Below are 18,700 nucleotides of genomic sequence, written 5' to 3' on the forward strand. Positions count from 1 at the left end.
CCTGGGGGTGTTAGGCAGTGGTCAGACTGATGGAGATCCCAAACTTTTTACACAGTGAACGCCAGTTGCGGGAAACAAACTGAGGGCCTCATTCTAAAATTATATCTTCAGGCAATCCATGGAGGTGGAACACGTGGAGGAAGAACAGGCATGCAAGTTCAGGCACAGAAGGCAAACTAGGAAACGGGACAAAATGAGCCATCTTGGAGAACCTATCCATGACCACCCAGATGACAGTGTTCCCCTTAGATATTGGAAGGTCCACTACAAAATCGGTGGACAGATGAGTCCAGGGTTCTTTGGGGGCAGACAAAGGCTGCAGTAGCCCCCAAGGTCGGCCCACGGGTGGCTTTTGTTGGGTGCACTTGAGGCAGGAATCCACATAGGCACATGTGTCAGAAGACATGGTAGACCAATAATAGTGCTATAGGAGGGACACAGCCCATGTGCTTCCAGGATGGCTGGCTACTCTGGAATCGTGTGCCCACTGTAGCATTTTCTCCCGAAGCCTGCAAGGTACCACCATTTTCCCGGCAGGCATGGTCATGGTGGCAGACAAGGAGATGCAGGCTGGGTCGATGATATGTCGAAGCTCTTCTGGGGAATCCTCAGGCTCGAATGAATGGCACAAGGCATCCGCATGCAAATTTTTCTTGGTCGGACGATAATGTAGGTCAAAATCAAACTGGGTAAAGAACAACGCCCAGTGGGCCTGGTGAGAATTCAAGCGCTGGTCGTGTCGGAAATGCTTCAGATTCTTTTGGTCTGTGAATATCGTGAACCAATGTTGAGCACCCTCCAGCCAGAGGCGCCATTCTTCAAGGGCTAGTTTAATCGCTGTTATGTTTTGGTATGGATGTGAATCCTGGGCCGAGGTGAGAGATGTCTGTAGGCGTTGTCTCAGTAGCTAGGACACAGCTGTAGTATAGACTTTATTATGGAAGAAAGAGAAAGCATAACCCGTGGACTGAGAGACCAACCATATACTACACAAGACAAAACCAATCAACTTGGAACATGAAAGAGAAGTACCAGCGAAACAAATCACAGTCTGCCTAAACAAAGGTAAATATGGAAAAAACTTTTCACTTAACAGACATAACATACAATAAAAGAGTCAAAAGAAAACTCACATAGCAACCTTATACAGATAAAAAGGACCAACAATTAAAATAAATCCACCATAAACAACATGTTAATGTTAGCATTCTTATTAGTAAATGCACAATCAGTAGCAAAAATGTTCCCAATCATCACAGACCTGCTATATGACAATAAACCAAACTTCATTGCAATAACACATAGCACATAGAAATTATGAATTTTTCTCAGTACCCAGAATAAATAAGTGAGGAGGTGGCCTCTTATTAATTATTGAAAAAACCATTAAATGTAAATTAATCCCAATAACTCCCCCTACAAATCATAAAATCGCCATCTTTGACACTAACAACATACAAATATGCCTCATTTACTGTCCACCCACCCTCCTCGAATTAAATATCTCACCACTTATTGAGTTTCTTACAACACACTTAAACATATCTAAACCCTCCATAGTGCTAGGCGACTTTAATCTTCACATGGACGTCCACCCGTTAACTGATACATGCCAGACACTGTTAGACACTATGACAGCATTAGGTTTCTCATTAATAACAGACAACTCAACACACAAAGCGGGACAGTCTCTTGATCTTACCTTCATCAACCACAAATGTTTAGAACATGTTAAAACTGAATACACTCAAATACCTTGGTCAGACCATTTCCTGATTCATTCCAACATTAAATTCCTTAAACCACAAACAAATCTAAACCATAAACCGATAGAATTCAAGTACCGTCCACCCTATAATATTGAAAAACTAAAAGACAAACTAGAGGAAAAATTCACAAATATTAACTACAATAACTGCAGTTCCGCAACGGAAGCATGGTTTAACTCAACTAAAAGGATAGCAGATGAAATAAACCCCATCAAAGTAATGTGTAAAAAAGAAGCAAAACAAGTTATTCCCTGGCACAACGAAAAAGTAAAAGATGCAAAAAGAACTCTCAGGAAAATAGAGAAAAAATGGAGAAAGCTCAAAACAACCAAAACCCTAACCAAATTCAGAAAACATCTTGCCTTTTACAAAAATGTTATTCTGACCGTTAAAAAAGAATACTACAGCAACAAAATTGAGTTCGCTAACAACCCAAGAACCTTATTCTTCATAGTAGCAAATCTCACCAATGACAAACAAGAATCACCCCTAAGTCTACCAGAATCAAAATGCAACGAAATAGCTAAATTCGTCAGCGACAAAATTACAAACTTAAGATCCAAACCGCCAAACAACACCAACCAAGAAATTACATTACAAAAAAGAGACATTACTCAATGGACCTCATTCACTGAAATATCAAAGCTAGAAGTAGAATCCATACTAAAAAATCTAAACCCAGCTCCACACAAAATCGACACAATACCAACATTTGACATAAAAAAAAGCCAATACAGTCTCCCCAAACTTAGCTAAGATTATATCTATCCCTAAAAGAAGGAACAATGCCAGATATACTAAAAGGAGCAATTATAAAACCAATCATAAAGAAAAAAAACAGTGACCCCCCTGATCCTAAACAACTACCGTCCAGTCTCAAATCTACCCTTATTAGCCAAATTAATAGAAAAAACAGTACAGAAACAACTAGCTGAACACCTTGATAACAATAACTTACTATATCCATCACAACATGGATTTCGCAAACACTACAGTACCGAAACACTGCTCCTCTCACTTGCAGACAACATCCTAAGAGGTTTTGATAGTGGAAAACAATACATTCTAATTAGACTTAGCAGCAGCCTGTGACACAGTAAACCATAAAATTCTACTAAAAAGACTAGAAGAGATTGGACTACACAACGAAACAATAAACTGGTTCTGCTCATATCTAAAAACAGGTTCTTTCAAGTTCAGATCAACAACACACTATCAGACAAATTCAATCTTGAAACAGGTGTACCGCAGGGATCAGCCTTGTCCGCAACCCTTTTTAACATATACATGCTTCCATTATGCCATCTACTAGCAGGATTAGGAATCATACATTACATCTACACAGATGATATTCAATTAATTCTACCAATCGATGACTCAATAGAAAAAACATTAAACCTAGCTAACATGTACCTAGACATCATAAAACAACTACTAAACCGAATGGAACTAGTGATCAATATTGAAAAAACAGAATTTCTACACTTACAAAGAAAATATATCGAAATCATTCAAACCCCAATTATACTCAAAAATAACCAGAAAATAGAACTAGCGAAAAAAGTAAGGAACCTAGGAATAATAATGGACACCAAAATTAATCTAAAACAACACATATTGCTAAAAGTAAAAGAAGGCTATGCTAAACTCATGATCCTCAGAAAACTTAAACCATTACTAACTCTTGCAGATTTCAGAACAGTGCTTCAGGCACTAGTTTTCGCCAGTACCGATTACTGTAATGCACTTTTTCTAGGACTCCCAAATAAAACAATAAGACCACTTCAAATTCTACAAAACACAGCAGTGAGAATACTAACTGGAAAAAAAAGAAGAGACCATATAACTGAAACGCTGGCCGAACTTCACTGGCTACCCATAGAACAAAGAATAAAATACAAAGCACTATGCACCATACATAAACTAATACATGATGAAAAAGCAGACTGGCTAAACACCGCACTACGGGTACACGTACCACATAGGAACCTTCGTTCAGCAAACAAAGCTCTCTTAACCATTCCCTCGGTCAAGACAGTGAGACTAACACAGGTAAGAGAGAGGGCATTGTCTTTAGCAGGACCCACACTCTGGAACACAATGCCTTTGGAGATCAGATTACAGAGAGACCCCAAAACATTCAAGAGAAGTCTAAAGACATGGCTTTTTAAACAAGCCTTTTATAAAGAGACCGGAGAATAGAAAATACACTGGAATAAACAGAAGAGCACCGGCACACAGCACTATTCTCATAAATGTGCATTACAATATTTTAACATATTAAGTACACAATGAATGTAATAAGATAACACAGTAAATGTGATTTTTTTTTTACCTGTAAAAGTACCTTCTAGGTACACCTGGCCAGAACCTACATCACTAAACATTTGTACGTATTTTTATGATTTAATGTAACCGAAACTTAATGGCACCGGTTAGAATGTACTACAGTACGCTTACTCCAAACTTACTTATGTGCCTACATGTAAACCGTTGCGATGGTATATAACTTAGCGACGGTATAAAAAACACTAAATAAATAAATAATAAATAAAGGTGCAGTTCTTGAGCAGAATCCGTGGAGTGGGTAATGCAGTCAAAGTACAGTTCTTGAGAAGAACCCGTGGGTAAAGCAGTCAAAGTACAGTTCTTGAGCTATGGGGTATGCCCAGGGTGATACCTCAGATGAGATGATCCGGTAGTGGCCCGCAGCACGGGGTATGCCAGACAGTCTTCTCAATAGAGTAGCAAATACCTCAGGTGTGCAGATCCGGTAGTGGCCCACAGTGTGAGGTACACCGAAGATGACTGGATGAGGCAGATGGTGTTGTGGTAGTCTGAGGTCCTGGAGCTCAGAAGTACTTGAGGATGTAGAAGCAATCTCCTGCAGTGCAGGAGAGATGTAGCGAATCCGGCTGGTGAGAATGCGGTAGTGGCCCGAGGCATGGGGTACACCACAGGGAATCCCAGCAAGGCTTGGCAGAGATGAGGCTACGTGGTACTCATGAGGCTTGGTTCCAGGAGAACAAGGCAGGAAGGCCCTCCGAGGAGCGGATAGCCTAGGGATGCGGAAGAGTCCCCGAGAAGCGGGTACTCAAAGCGTTTCCCACCTAAACAGGAACAGGAACTGGAAGTTCAAGGAGAAGCAGATTCAGCAAAGAGAAGAACTCCTTGCTAACTCATCTAAGCGTAGGGCCAGTCAGCTTAAATACAGCGAGGTGGTGATGTCATGCAGAGGGGACCCCCCCCCCCCCCCGAGGTTCCCGCCATGACATGTATAAAAGATGGCCCATGCACGCGCGCGCTAGGTAACTTCAAGAACAAGATGGCGGTTGGCATCGCCCACGCTGTCCTGGGGATGCCAGGGAGTTGGCGTTCGCTGGCAGAGGCCGCCACTCTTCCGAGAATTGACAAAGTAGCAAGAAAAAAGGTGAGCAAGAGAGGTCGCAGCCGTCTGCGACCGGGTGCAACAATCGCAGGGAGTTCTCGATCCCCGATGCTATAATTTTGCTCCGCGGGGCAGAATTTATGAAAATAAACACGGGCGTAGATCCCCTTTTAGGGAATGTTGACTCAACATGCCCCTGCTCCGAAAGCAGAAGCATCGACTTCAATGATGAAGGGGCATGTGATGCCCTCCCCCTCAGCTCAATCTTCCTTAGTTGAGTGCCTTCCTGTACAAGGGAGACTTCCCTAGAAAGGAAGTCTGCATTTATATTCGCCTTCTCTGCTCTGTGTCGAACTGTAAAGTCAAATGGTTGGAGTGCCAGAAACCACCTCATTACTCGTCCATTGGACTCCTTATTCCGAGCGACCCAGACAAAGGGATTGGTGATCTGTTACCAGCGTGAACTGGCGGCCCAGTAGATAACGAAAAGCCTCCAAGGCCTATTTGACAGCTAAGGCCTCTTTCTCTATTGTTGAATAGCGTCTCTCATGGGGTAGTAGCTTCCTGCTAATGAAGGCTACGGGGTGTTCTTCGTCTTCTCTCTCTTGTGTGAGCACGGCTCCTAGCCCCACCTCTGATGTGTCTGTCTGTACTATAAAGGGCTTAGTAAAGTCCGGACTTAGCAGAACAAGTTCCGAGCATATGTCTTTCTTTAAACCCTGGAAGGCTTCCACTGCTTCTGCAGACCATCTAACCTTCTCTGGGGCTCTCTTTTGTAATAGGCATGTGAGGGACTCCGCTTTTTCTGAAAAGTTTGGTATGAACAGTCGATAGTAACCGATGAGACCTAAAAAGGCTCTCACCTTACTCTTTGTCTGTGGAACCGGGACTCGGGTAATTGCTTCTAATTTCTGCGCCCGCGGGTGGACTTTTCCTCTCCCAAGGGAGTATCCCCGGGAATTTTAGGCGGGCCCAACAAGAAGATGGGACATTAAAAGGGGCCCAGGAGAATGTACAGATGATAGATGGGGAATTAGCCTCTGGGGTGGAGGGTCAAAAACCAGCGCCCCCCTCTTTTTTTGTACTCAAGAAAAATTTAGTATACAGAGTAGCAAAGGGGAATCTGGAGGGCGAAACGGTTGAGCAGCTTTTGGTTCCCTAGCAGTATATTCAGCAAGTGTTGCGGCTTGCCCATAGTCATCTTTTGGGGGGCCACCTAGGGGAAGAGAAAACACGAGAAAAGATTTTAGCCCAGTTCTATTGGCCTGGCTTGTATCGACATGTTCAGGACTACTGTCAGTCCTGCCCTATCTGTCAGCTGACCAGACCGGCAGCAACGCACGTAGCTCCCCTAGTGCCCATGCCAATTATAGAGACATCTTTTGAGAGGGTCGCTATGGACTTGGTAGGCCCCTTAGAGTGGTCTAGCCGCAAAAACAAATATATCCTGGTCATTCTCGACTGTAGCTGCTGGTGCTGCGCATACTGGGTCTGAGCGGCTGCCCGGAGCTGTTGCTGTCCCTCCACCAGGGCTTGCAGTAACTGCTCCATTTCTCAAGGAGGTTCCTGCAAAGGCTATTCTGAGCTCCTGCCCCTTCAAGGCCGGAAACCTTTCCCCTTCTTCTTTGAAGAAAATAACCAAACAAAAGAAAAGCCTGCTTCTCCAGCTCTGACTCACTTCTTCTGTTCCCTCCCTCCAGCAGAGCTTCTCTCCTTAGCCAGTACAAATAAACAACAACAAAAAAATCCTGAGTGGCTGCCATTGCAGCCAGGCCCCCCGCCCCCCCCCAATATATTTTTTTTGTTTCTGCTAGTGTGGGTCCCTGTCTGTGCAGACACTTAGAACAGGTAATCCCACTTCTGCCACCATATATGATGCCCTTGGAGCGGTCTATGACTGGGATAGGCCGCAGAACAGACCAGGCTGGAGAATGGTCTGCTTTTTATCGGTTTATTTACAAAATTATATAACAGAAGAGAAGCAAATGGCTGCTTACCTCAGCAGACTGACAAGCAAAGAAAATGTCCAGAACAAACACAGCATTGGATTACAGCTTCCTTCTTCTTCCTGGGGCCTCTCTAACTCTCTCAGGGCCTCACCTTTGTATCCCTTACCTCAGGGAAACGCCCCCACCCGAGGATCCCTTTCCTGTGTGTCTTAAGGTGGACCGGGCCAGATAGTTGGAGCCGGTCCGTTAAGGCAGTCTGAGGCTTTCTGGCATATACTCTATCACAGGGCGGTTCAGGCGTAAACAAGGTCAGTGCAGGAAAGCGTCTTTGAGGGCCTGAAAGGCCGCAATGGCTTCTGAGGACAGTTCTTGGTGTCACGCCCCTTATGGGTGAGGGCCGTGAGGGGTGCATCAAACAGAGAATAATTGACTATGAAGTGACGATAATAATTGGTAAAGCCCAGGAACAGTGGAGATGCTATGAAGCATCCAAGAGGCTGGGGCCAATCTTGGATGCTTCATAGCTTAGCAGGATCCATGGAGAAGCCACGTCGAGAGATGATATACCCTAGGAAGGGCAGGCTCTGTTTCTCAAGCAAGTATTTGCTCAGCTTGGCAAAAAGGTGATTTTTACGCAGGCGCTGCAACACCATGCGGACATCTGAATGATGGGTAGCGAGGTCTTTTGAAAAAATAAGGTTGTCGTCTGAGTTGGCAACGACCTTCACATAGAGCAAGTCGCGGAAGATTTCTTTGATCATGCGTTGAAACACCGCAGGGGTGTTACAAAGGCCGAATGGCATCACAAGATATTCGTAATGCCCAGCTATCATATTAGGAGATTTCAATCTCCATGTTGACTCCCTCCCCCTTCCCTCCTCCTGTGAAACGCTCCTTAGCTCTCTCGTCGCGATCGGCTTTAGACAACTCATCACATCACCTACTCACAAAGCAGGCCAAACACTTGACCTTATCTTTGTCAACTCTCGCTTTCTCTCCCCTTCCTCACCCTCCTGTACACCGGTACCTTGGTCAGACCACTCACTTATACAGGCGCTACTCTCTTCTAACTCCACCACCTCACACAACCCACCTCTCAGGAACACCATCAGGTTTAGAAAACCCTGCTCGGCAGAGGATCTGATCTCAGCCCTCGCCGACTCCCTCAATGATCTAGACTGCTCCTCTCCTGACACTGCTTTCGCTGCATGGAATAATATTACTAACAAAATCGCCAATGAAATATGCCCCATCATTAGCAAAGATCTCCACCAAGTACAAGAAACTAAGAAACCATGGGATACACCCGAGCTCAAAAGAATGAAAAATGACCTCAGACTGAAAGAGAGGACATAGCGCAAAGACCCTACCCCACAACATGCCTCAATATACAAATCCACCCTTCACAATTAGACTTTCCACCCTCAAAATGAAACGTGATTTCTATGCTACCAAAATACATGAATACAAATTCAACGCCAAAGCGCTATTCTCTTATGTTGCAAGCCTTACTAAATCTGTTCCACACCTCATCTCCGATGAAGATGCTAAAAGTAAAAGCGAAGAACTTGCCCACTCTTTTCAGGACAAAATAGCAATCATTCTTAGCCGTCTCCCCATCACCCCTACCTCTGTGAATCCCCCCCTTCACATTGCCAATGCCATCCTAGACTCCCCTGTCCTCACCTCCCCCAAAGAAATTGAATCCATACTAACCAAAATCAAACCTGCAACCTACCCCTCGGATACCATCCCTACTAAAGCCCTGTTATCCATTCCACACATCATTGCCAAACCCTTAGCCAACATAATCAACTGTTCACTCTCTCTTGGCAAAGTGCCGGACACACTAACACTAAAACACTAAAACACACTGCGGTCAAACCCCTCCTCAAAAAACCCACCCTTGACCCTAAAGATCCCTCCAACTACTGTCCCATCTCCAACCTGCCCTTCTTAGCTAAAATCATGGAAAAGATGGTTAATGCACAACTCATGGACTACCTTGACATCCATAATATCTTACACCCGTCCCAATTTGGTTTTCATAAGCATTTTAACACAGAAACTTTACTACTCGCTCTCTCAGACACCCTCCTCAAAGGCACTGACCAAGGTCAAGGTTATATCCTTGCCCTCCTTGACATTTCAGCTGTGTTTGATACGATCAGCCACAAGCTCCTCCTTTCTCGTCTCTCGGGCATAGGCATATCAGGTGCAGCCTACCTTTGGTTCAAATCCTTCCTTACCAATAGACAATACACAGTAAAAATAAGAAACTCTGAATCCTCCCATATCCCCCTTGCCCAAGGCGTCCCACAAGGTTCCTCCCTTTCCTCCACCCACTTCAATATATACCTGTTACCCCTCTGCCACCACCTATCTGACTTGGGCCTCAAATTCTTTTTATATGCTGATGACGTCCAAGTCCTTATACCTATACAAGAATCCATCACCAGTTCCTTAAAATTTTGGGAGAAATTCCTTTCCTCCATAAGCACCCTCCTCACGAACCTCCATTTATCACTCAACACTAAAAAGAACTGAGCTGCTCATCATCTCAAATCCTCAGAACGCTAGGCTAGCCCCCTCTAGTAACCTCTCCCTCAACTCGACCACTACGTGACCTTGGTATCATAATTGACCAACAATTTAACTTCAAAAAACACATCAGCACAGTCCTAAAAGAAGGCTTCTATAAGCTCCATGTCATGAAGAAACTCAAACCCCTTCTCCACACACATGATCTCCGCACTGTTATACAAGCGACCATCTGCTCAAAAATGGATTACTGCAATTCCCTTCTCCTGGGTCTCCCGTATGCTACCATCAAACCTCTTCAAATACCGCAGAATGCGGTTGCCAGAACCTTCTCCAATACCCGTAAATCTGATCATATAACCCCTGTCCTCAAAGAACTTCATTGGCTCCCTATTCCCTCACGTATCCTGTACAAAACTCTTACTATTATCCATAAAGCACTATACTATCACAACTCCAACTGGCTTCACCCTCCACAACCGCCCCACTAGAACTTACCACAAAGCTACCCTACACACCTCCTCCCTCAAGAATGTTCATCTCACCTCCACCAGGGAGCGAGCCCTTTCTGTGGCTGGTCCCTCCCGCTGGAATGCTCTCCCCTCGGAACTCCGCTCTGAGCCCTGCCAGTACAAATTTAGAAAAAAGCTAAAGACCTGGCTCTTTAAGCAGGCCTTCCCAGCATAAGTCTTCCAGCTCCCTCACCCCTCCCCTCCATTTTATTATTTTACCTTAGTTATTTATTTTCTCCCCATATTGTTGTCCCTAGCTAACCCCTATTATGTTATCATTATGACTCAGATCAAGGAACTGAATGTTTACTAATTTCATAACCTATCTTATATGATTTATATGTAGTTAATTCCTATCTCTCTTATTCCTAGCTACTATAGCTCCCAAGTTTAATCCCCCTGTTATATTGTAATTTTGCTAGTTTTGGCCTTCTTGTTTTGCTTACTTTGGTTTATCCCTTGTTCCATGTAAACCGGCCTGATATGAATCCCATTCATGAAGTCCGGTATAGAAATATTTTAAATAAATAAATAAAATAAATGTTTACTGTTATCTGATTACTGTTTTCTTTTTACTAATTCTATATCCTTATTAGTTAATCTATATCTATTGTTATTTGCACCCTTACCCTTTTGCCTTGTTCGTTGTATTTCTCTTAGTTCCTTGTAAACCGATATGATGTACCCACGAATGTCAGTATAAAAAAGTTGTTAAATAAATAAAATAAATAATCCCTGGTATTGAAGATGGTCTTCCAAACATCTTCAGGGCGAATACGAACCGGATTATAGGCTCCTCGCAGGTCAAGTTTAGTGAAGATGGTTGCCCCATTGGAGGCGGTCAAATAACTCATTGATCAAAGGCATGGGGTATTTGTCCTTGCGGGTGATGGCATTCAAGCCACGGTAGTCTATGCAATTTTAGTGACCCAGCCTTCTTGGTGACGAAGAAAAAACCTGCACTAGTCCCACATAGCTCGGGTTTCTGGGACAGAAAGAGGGTAAGTCCTGCCCCTGTTGTACCTGGCTAGAGGTCAATGAGACAGTTGAACTCCAAGTGTGGTGGAAGGATGTCTCTCTTCTGTTCAGAGAAGACATCCTCAAAGTCAGCATAGGGTGCAGGAAGGCCCGAGACAGTGACCGCCAATGGGATCACAGCAGGTGATTCCACTTTCCTGAGTCAAGCATGATGCAAGCGGGACTCCATTCGGCGAGTTGCAGGGTTCCCCAATGGAATCGGGGTGAATGGGTTGGAGCCACGGTAACCCTAGCACCACTGAGTGGATGGACTTATCCAGGATGAAGAAGTCTACCTCCTCTTCATGCAGAGTTCCGGTGAGGAGGTGAACAAGAACGGTGACTTGGGAGATCCTTCCAGGTAGAGGGTCACCATGGATGGAGGCAATAAGGAGTGATTTCTCGATAGTATGAGTAGGAATGCCCAGGAGTTGGGCCAAATCCTTCACTAGGAAGTTCCCGCCAGCTCCTGAATTGACCAAAGCAAGGGTGGGAAAGGAACAGGAGTTCCAGGTCAAGGTAACCGGTAACGTTAGTTTTGGGGGGGGGGGGGGGGGGGCCGGAGAGGTAGCGCCAAGTTCAGGACCCCTACTGAACTCAGGCCAGCGAGTTTCCCAGATGGATGGGTCAGGAAGACAGGCGATGTCCTGCAGCTCCACAGTATAAGCAAAGACCGTAATGCCTCCACCTAAGGCGCTCCTTGGAAGTGAGGCATCCACATCCCAGTTGCATGAGTTCCTCGAACTTAGTAGACGACGAGGCTCTGGTGGCTGCGGGGCCCACCGCAGGTGGAAAGTGAGAACGTTCCACAGTGGGGCATCTGGGTACCCGAGCTTCCCGGTGGCGCTCTTGGAGGTGATGGTCTATGCGACCCGTGAGATTAATCAGATCCTCGAGAGAGGAGGGTAGTTTGCGGGCTGCAAGCTTGTCCTTGAGCTGGGGGTGACAGGCCATCTAGATAAATGGCTCGGAGGCACTCCTCCTGCAAGCCCAATTCAGTTACTAGAGTACAGAACTCTATAGTGTATTCGTTGAATGCTCAATGACCTTGACGCAGATGCAGGAGATTAGAACTGGCCGTAGCCTGCCTCCCTGGATCATCAAACATCCGGAAGGTAGTCACAAAATGTGATAGTTCTTGGAGAAGAGAGTCCATTCTCTCCCATAAGAGAGAAGCCCAAGCCAAAGCCTTGCCCTCAAGGAGTGAAAGGATGACGGTCACCTTCGTGAGGTCATCCTGGAAGACGGAAGGTTGTAGAGAAAATTGCATATAACATTGGTTTATGAAGCCCCTGCAAAGTTTCGGGTCCCCGTTGAACCAGGATGCAGCAGGCAGAACAAGCATAGCTCTGGTCGAGGTAGCCAGTGCCTGAGAACTGAATGGTGTGGACATAGGGACCACACAACCAGAGTGAGAGTCCAGACGGGCATTGAGGCGTTCAATGGAGGTAGCCAACACTTCCAAGAACCACTGCTGTACCTGGATCTTCAAGGCCAGGTCTGGAATGGCCTGGAGGGCGGAAGGCTCCGCCGAGTCCATGGCCTTGGCAGTCTGTTGTGGAGGTGGACCCTTGGCCTGAGGTAGTGTTGGTGCTACCTATGGGGGAAGCCCTCATGGGTCCCCACCGTTGGGAGGCGAGGCCAAATGGGAAGCAGAGGCCAACTGGGAACTTTGCCAATACCAGCCTTCGTTTCCCGCAGGTTGAGCCCTTGGGTTCCAGGGCAGGCTGGACTTAGGTGGGCCTCCGGGTGGTTGATCCCGGAGCAGGTGACCAAGGCGAGGTGTCAAGAAGCAGCGGAGAGGCAAGATGCAAGGTCGAACTGGCTGGAGCAGACGCAAGTCCAGCCAGCTAGACAGGCAGAACTGAAGATGAGGCCGGGTTCCAAAGTCCGGACAGACTGAATCAGGAAGCATGGTTAAGAACAAAGTTAAGTTCGAACTGTAAGTAGCAAAGCCTAAGATGAGACCACATCCAAGCAAGGATCCCAGTGGCTGAAGACAAGGTCAGGTTCAAGCAGAAGTCGGGACCGGCGGCTGGGGACGAGGTCAAGTTCAAGCAGAAGTCAGAGCAGGAGGCTGGAGACAAGGTAAGGTTCAAGCAAGGGTCAAAGCCAGGGAGGTCTGTCCGAAGGGTAAAAGGAGCAGGAAACTGGAACAGATACTGGAGGAAGGAACAGGTACTGGAAAAGGGACCGGTAAAGGAATGCTGGAACAGGAACTGGAACAAACAGCAACAAAGCACGCAACAGGAAGCATGGATATCTGTTGACAAGGCCCATCTGAATGGCAGGGATCGCCTTAGATACGGAGGCTGGATGGTGTCATCATCTGGGACCACGGGAGGCTTTCCTGCCACGGTCCCTTTAAAGCCAGGGAAGGCAAGCGTGCCTAAGGCGGACAGGCTGGAAACTAGGAGGTAGTGGCGTCTCCCCGCGACACACGTGGGGAGGCCTGGCTGATACTGAAGGAGACCGCAGGTACACCGGAGGGACCTAGGAGCACAGGCGGAGCGTGAGAGCGGAGGCGGCTGCCCACTGCTGCCAGGGAAGGTGGGCCAGGTCTGGGACCGGGCATTGGGGGTTAGTGGAGCCAGCCGCAGGCCTGCCACAGCCGGGAAACACAACACCACCCTGTATAGATTCCAGATTTCATTCCCATACAGAATAATTGGTTGAATGATGCTATCAAATAATTTTCATGGAATCTAATAGAAAACTTAGTGTGTGGGGAGGAGCAATATGGCGGCATGATCATCATGCTCTGCAACTGCTCTGCTTGATTTCTCCTAATTTGTTGTTCTTCCTGTTTCTAATAGGGATGTGAATCGGGTGTCAGATCGTTTTAACGATCAGGATCGTCTGGCAGCTGATCCAAATCGTGATCGGCTTATTTTAAAAAACAAAAATCGGGTCTTTCCGATTAGTGCGCATTAACCCGGGGTTAGTGCGCACTATCAAAAAATGTTACTTAATGGTTTAAAAGTAACATTTGAGGCAATGTTCGTTAGTTAGAAGTATCGTTCAGCATCCGCATTGGCTGTCACCTCCTTGGAGACAGCCAATAGAAAATTAGAATCATATATTTAACTGATTTATGTTAGTGCGCACTAATCGGGTTAGTGCGCACTAAATCGCGATTAGTGCGCACTAAGCCGCGCATGCTTCTTGCTATTTCCTGTGGCCATTTTGCTATCAGGCACGCAGAGAGACATAGAGACAGCACGCAGTGCAGCAGTGCAGCAGAAAGAGACAGAGAGAGAAAGAGAGAGAGAGAAAACAAAGTGCTCTTTAAATATTACTGTAAGTAATAATAATAAACTAAGTATAATAAAATAAATAAGCTTTTTTGTTTTGTTTTCCTATAGTGTGTTAATGTTTGCTCAGGTCGCAAATTTCTTTATTAAATGTTTTGTTTCATTAAAGTAGCATATTAAATAAAGAGAAGTACTTAATTTCATTTTATGTAAAGTTTCTTCAGTTTAATACACAAAGTACTTCATTTTATTTTATGCTACTCTAGTGAAAAAAAAGAAGTTTAACACAGGAACTGCAAACTTGAGCACAGTTTTTTCTCACCAATTTTATCTGCATGGCCCATCTGAACAGACATGTGAAGTGGGAGGGAGACAGCCCCTGCATTCAGCTCTGACTTTCTGAAGACAGCTGTCTCAAGAAGAAAGGTGAGAGATAATAATGATGGTCAATTATTATTATGTATATTTTCATTTGTATTTTAAAATTGAATTGAGTATTTATTTGTAGTAGTAGCATAGAGTGAGTTATATAAAGTTAGAAGTAGTAAGTAAAGTACAGTACAACTAATTTAAAATACATTTTAGAAGAACTGAAAATATAGTAGTAGTGTACCACCCTTACACTACAGTCAGTACTACTAGACTACAAAAGAAAGAAATTTATCTGGTATTATTATTAATATTTATATTTATTGTTTTGAAATGGTGGTATTTATGATTTGGAAAGCCACATTGAAATATTATCTAAGTAATAGTTAATGTTATAGTTATATTACTAATGATCAATTCCCATGCAAAACAAGCCTTCAAAACAAGACCCACAATTAGTTTGTGTATTAAAACAGTCGGTAGCAACGAATGCTATTCCTGCATCAATACGTCGCCATTGGCACGTTTTAGCGCTTCATGATATCTTCAAGGAGATTCCATTAATTGTGACCACTCGTGGTTCTAACATCAAAGATAAATTAGTTCATGCACAGTTTTCATCACGATCAGAGGGTCCTTTTGAAGGACATCAACGCTGTGGACAATGTCCACATTGTAACAATAGTATTGATGGACATCAGTGGCTTGAACCTATTACAGGTTATCGAGTTTTTCGTAATTTCAATACATCTTGTAATTCTGACCATGTGGTCTATACAATTATTTGCCCTTGTCCTCGAGTGTATGTGGGTAGAACTACTAGAAAAGTTAGAGTAAGATTGAATGAGCACAAGTCAAAATTAAATACAGCTTCTCTCACAGCACCCATAGTGTCACATTGTGTACAGCAGGGTCATCTGTTTGGCGCATTGAAATGGACTGTTATTGATCAGGTGCCGATTGCACCGCGAGGTGGTGATCGAGAAGGGTTACTCAACAAAAGAGAAGCTTTTTGGATTTTCACGTTAAAAACCCAAGCCCCCATGGGGTTGAATGAAGCTTTAGACTGGGTTTCATTGATTTAAATCATTGCTTCATTGTGCAGGACTATGTGTTTCCAGCTGATGCCTGAAGGCAGGATTTGATCAAGCCGTTTTTAAATAGACGTCATTACGTCACAACAATGAATGTTTGCGATTGGTGGGTTTACCATCTGTGTGCACAGGTTAAAATAACAGTGGCGGGTAAGAAGCGGCGTTTCAATACAGGGAGCGCATTCGGCGTCCTGAGAGAGATTTTCTAATATGGTGGATAACTTCAGTACACCGACTGGTTTTCAAACAGGATAACATCCCCTGAGGAAAGGTCCGGGTTCGGACCAGAAACGTGGCTACGTCGGGTTGTCAATCTCCAGCAGATAAGTCGGGACTTTTAAATTTTTCTATGAAGTTCATCCGTCTTTGACATTTCAAAAAAAAGAAGAACGACTCATTCGGATTTAAATGCGATTTTTCATTAAATAAAACACTTCAAGGGTGTAGGCTTGTTGCACACTATCTAAAAAGAACAAATAACAAATAAGGGACGGAGGAGGTTTGGTTTATGATTATACATACACTGATTGAGTTCACCCTGGTGGGGGTTTTAAACTCAGATATATGAAACCCTTCCTCCATTCCTTCAAAAAAATTTTTCTCTTTTGTAGTTAATTGGGAAGTTAGTTCGGGTCAACACATTGGCTCGATGGCCTCCCAGTGAAGTAGTGCTTTGAATTGAAATGACTCACGATTTATGAGCATCAATAAATTGATAGATTTTATGCTAAAATAATTTCTCAAGGGGGAATTGCATGGGAATTGATCATTGATAATATAATTTCCCCAAAAATATTTTTTGGTGCTGTTTGCTAATAGTTATATTACTGACATTTCTATGTTGCATAAAAAAATAACTTAGTAGTTCAAGGCAAAACTTAGACATATTGTTTGTAATTAAATTAATCAATGTTATTCTTTTTCCTGTTTATTCCTCTAATTCTCAGGTCGCCATTTGCGACTGCACGAGCGTAGGAGGCTCGAGGAGGTCCGCCGTACCCTGTCCCGTCCCTTGCCTGGTAGGTTGTTTTCAGAATACTACACAAGTACACAAATATTATTCAATTAATTGTAATGGAATTTGTGTTTAATGTTTGTTTATTAAATTATTATTATAACAGTGAATGATTGCCTGTGTCTGATCCCATTCCTGTTTTTTAAATTCTAACTGTTGTTCTCTGAATTTTGAACTGTCTTCTACAGAACCACACAGTGACAGGGGCAAGACGGGGCTTCCTGGGCCCAGCAGCAGCCATCAGCAGAGGAGGACGGAGCCAACAGCCGCAGCCAGTGGGCCAGGTAATATTATTAGATAATTGAGACCTGACCAACGTGCTGCAAATGGGAGGAGGGGGAGGTGAGAGTGAGGGAAGGGGGTATCAGTCAGTGAGAGGGGAGGGAGGGAGGCAGTGGGAGAAAGAGAGTGAGTGAGGAAGAAGAAGTGTAGAAAAGTGCCGTGTCCAAAAAAGAACTGGAAACATTTTTTTTTAAATGTAACCCGTTATCACGGGCTTAATGGCTTATATTATGGGCCACAGGGCCAGTAAGTAAGTAGTAGTGTCTACTGTCTAGTATATCTGTCTGAGGCTGAAAAACAAAATTATTGTTTGTGGTCAGTTATAGAGAGTGGGATAGCTGTATGTTATGTTATATATTTATATAATATCTAATTATCTAGAATGATATCCCTCCACTCTCCCTCTCTGATGTTGTAGAATATAGACTCATTTTTCTAAAACCCTACAATTTAGTAAACTAAGGGGTCGATTTTATTTTAATATTATAAACTTGCTGGCGCGCGTACAATATTTGCTTATTTATTTCACATATATGTATTGTTCTATATCTTATGTTGCATTTTTTTTTACATTTCTTTACAGGCCAAGAAGAGAGAGTAGCCACCACCACAGCCACCACCACTAGTGGCAGTGACACAGCCACCACCACCGCACCCAGCACCAGCACCACTGCTGTTTGACTCCCTGCAGGATCTCTTCCAAGCTGTGTTTGTACTGCACATGCGCAGTTTACCATGCTGAAGGAGATCCTGCAGGGAGTAAACAGCCTCAGGGCTGATTTTGTAACTCATTCCAAGGATGTGGAGAGGAGGCTGTCAGCCATGGAGGAGGCCATTCAGGAGCTGAGGGCACAGGTATCTCCTTCTCACAAGATGCCTCGTGAGGAGGAGATGCCAGTGCCCTCTGCTCCAGAGCAGGATCCTCCTCCTGGGTTGCCATCCTCCTCTCCACATCCTTGAGGAATGCGTATCAAAATTTGCCCTGAGTGGGGTGCTGCTGCTGCTAAAGCTGCATTTTTATTTTATTTTATTATTTTGTTGTTTTAAAAAGTTATATTTTTATAACAATATTATTTATTTTCATTATATTTTGTTATTTAATAAAATATTTTTAATTTGAGAAATATTAGTGGACTCAATTATTATAATGTGATACTGTCCTGTGCTTGATTACGTTCATAGATGTCTTTCTGTAGTTATATTATGTTATTACTGTACTATATATTATGTAAAGAAGTTATTGAACTTATTCTTCATTATTTTTATTACTAAATGAAGTAGTATGGTACTAAATTTACAGAGAACAGATATGGATGTAATCGTATTATATATAATCCAACAAATTTCGAAGTTTTTTAAATTCAGTATGGCACTCATTCATACACATTCACATATAAAAATTCAGTCTGGTTGAATTAGCACAAGTGTAGCGCCAATGTCAAGACTTGAACTGAGAACGAGTTCGCCCGGAGGCCGTACATAGAACAAGGAATAAAAGAAACTGGAATGG

The 18,700-nt window shown here is 43.9% G+C and overlaps 1 long non-coding RNA gene across 1 annotated transcript; it reads left to right on the forward strand.

The window, feature by feature from the left end:
• The first annotated feature begins 7,270 nt into the window (after nt 1-7,270).
• Nucleotides 7,271-18,304, forward strand: LOC115090679. Its single transcript, XR_003856468.1, has 4 exons — nt 7,271-14,856; nt 16,841-16,912; nt 17,097-17,192; nt 17,774-18,304. It is a non-coding gene; the product is annotated as an uncharacterized LOC115090679 (long non-coding RNA).
• Nucleotides 18,305-18,700: the final 396 nt, after the last annotated feature.

The sequence above is a fragment of the Rhinatrema bivittatum genome, chromosome 4, assembly GCF_901001135.1.
Source record: "Rhinatrema bivittatum chromosome 4, aRhiBiv1.1, whole genome shotgun sequence".
In the NCBI taxonomy this organism is placed as follows: Eukaryota; Metazoa; Chordata; class Amphibia; order Gymnophiona; family Rhinatrematidae; genus Rhinatrema; species Rhinatrema bivittatum.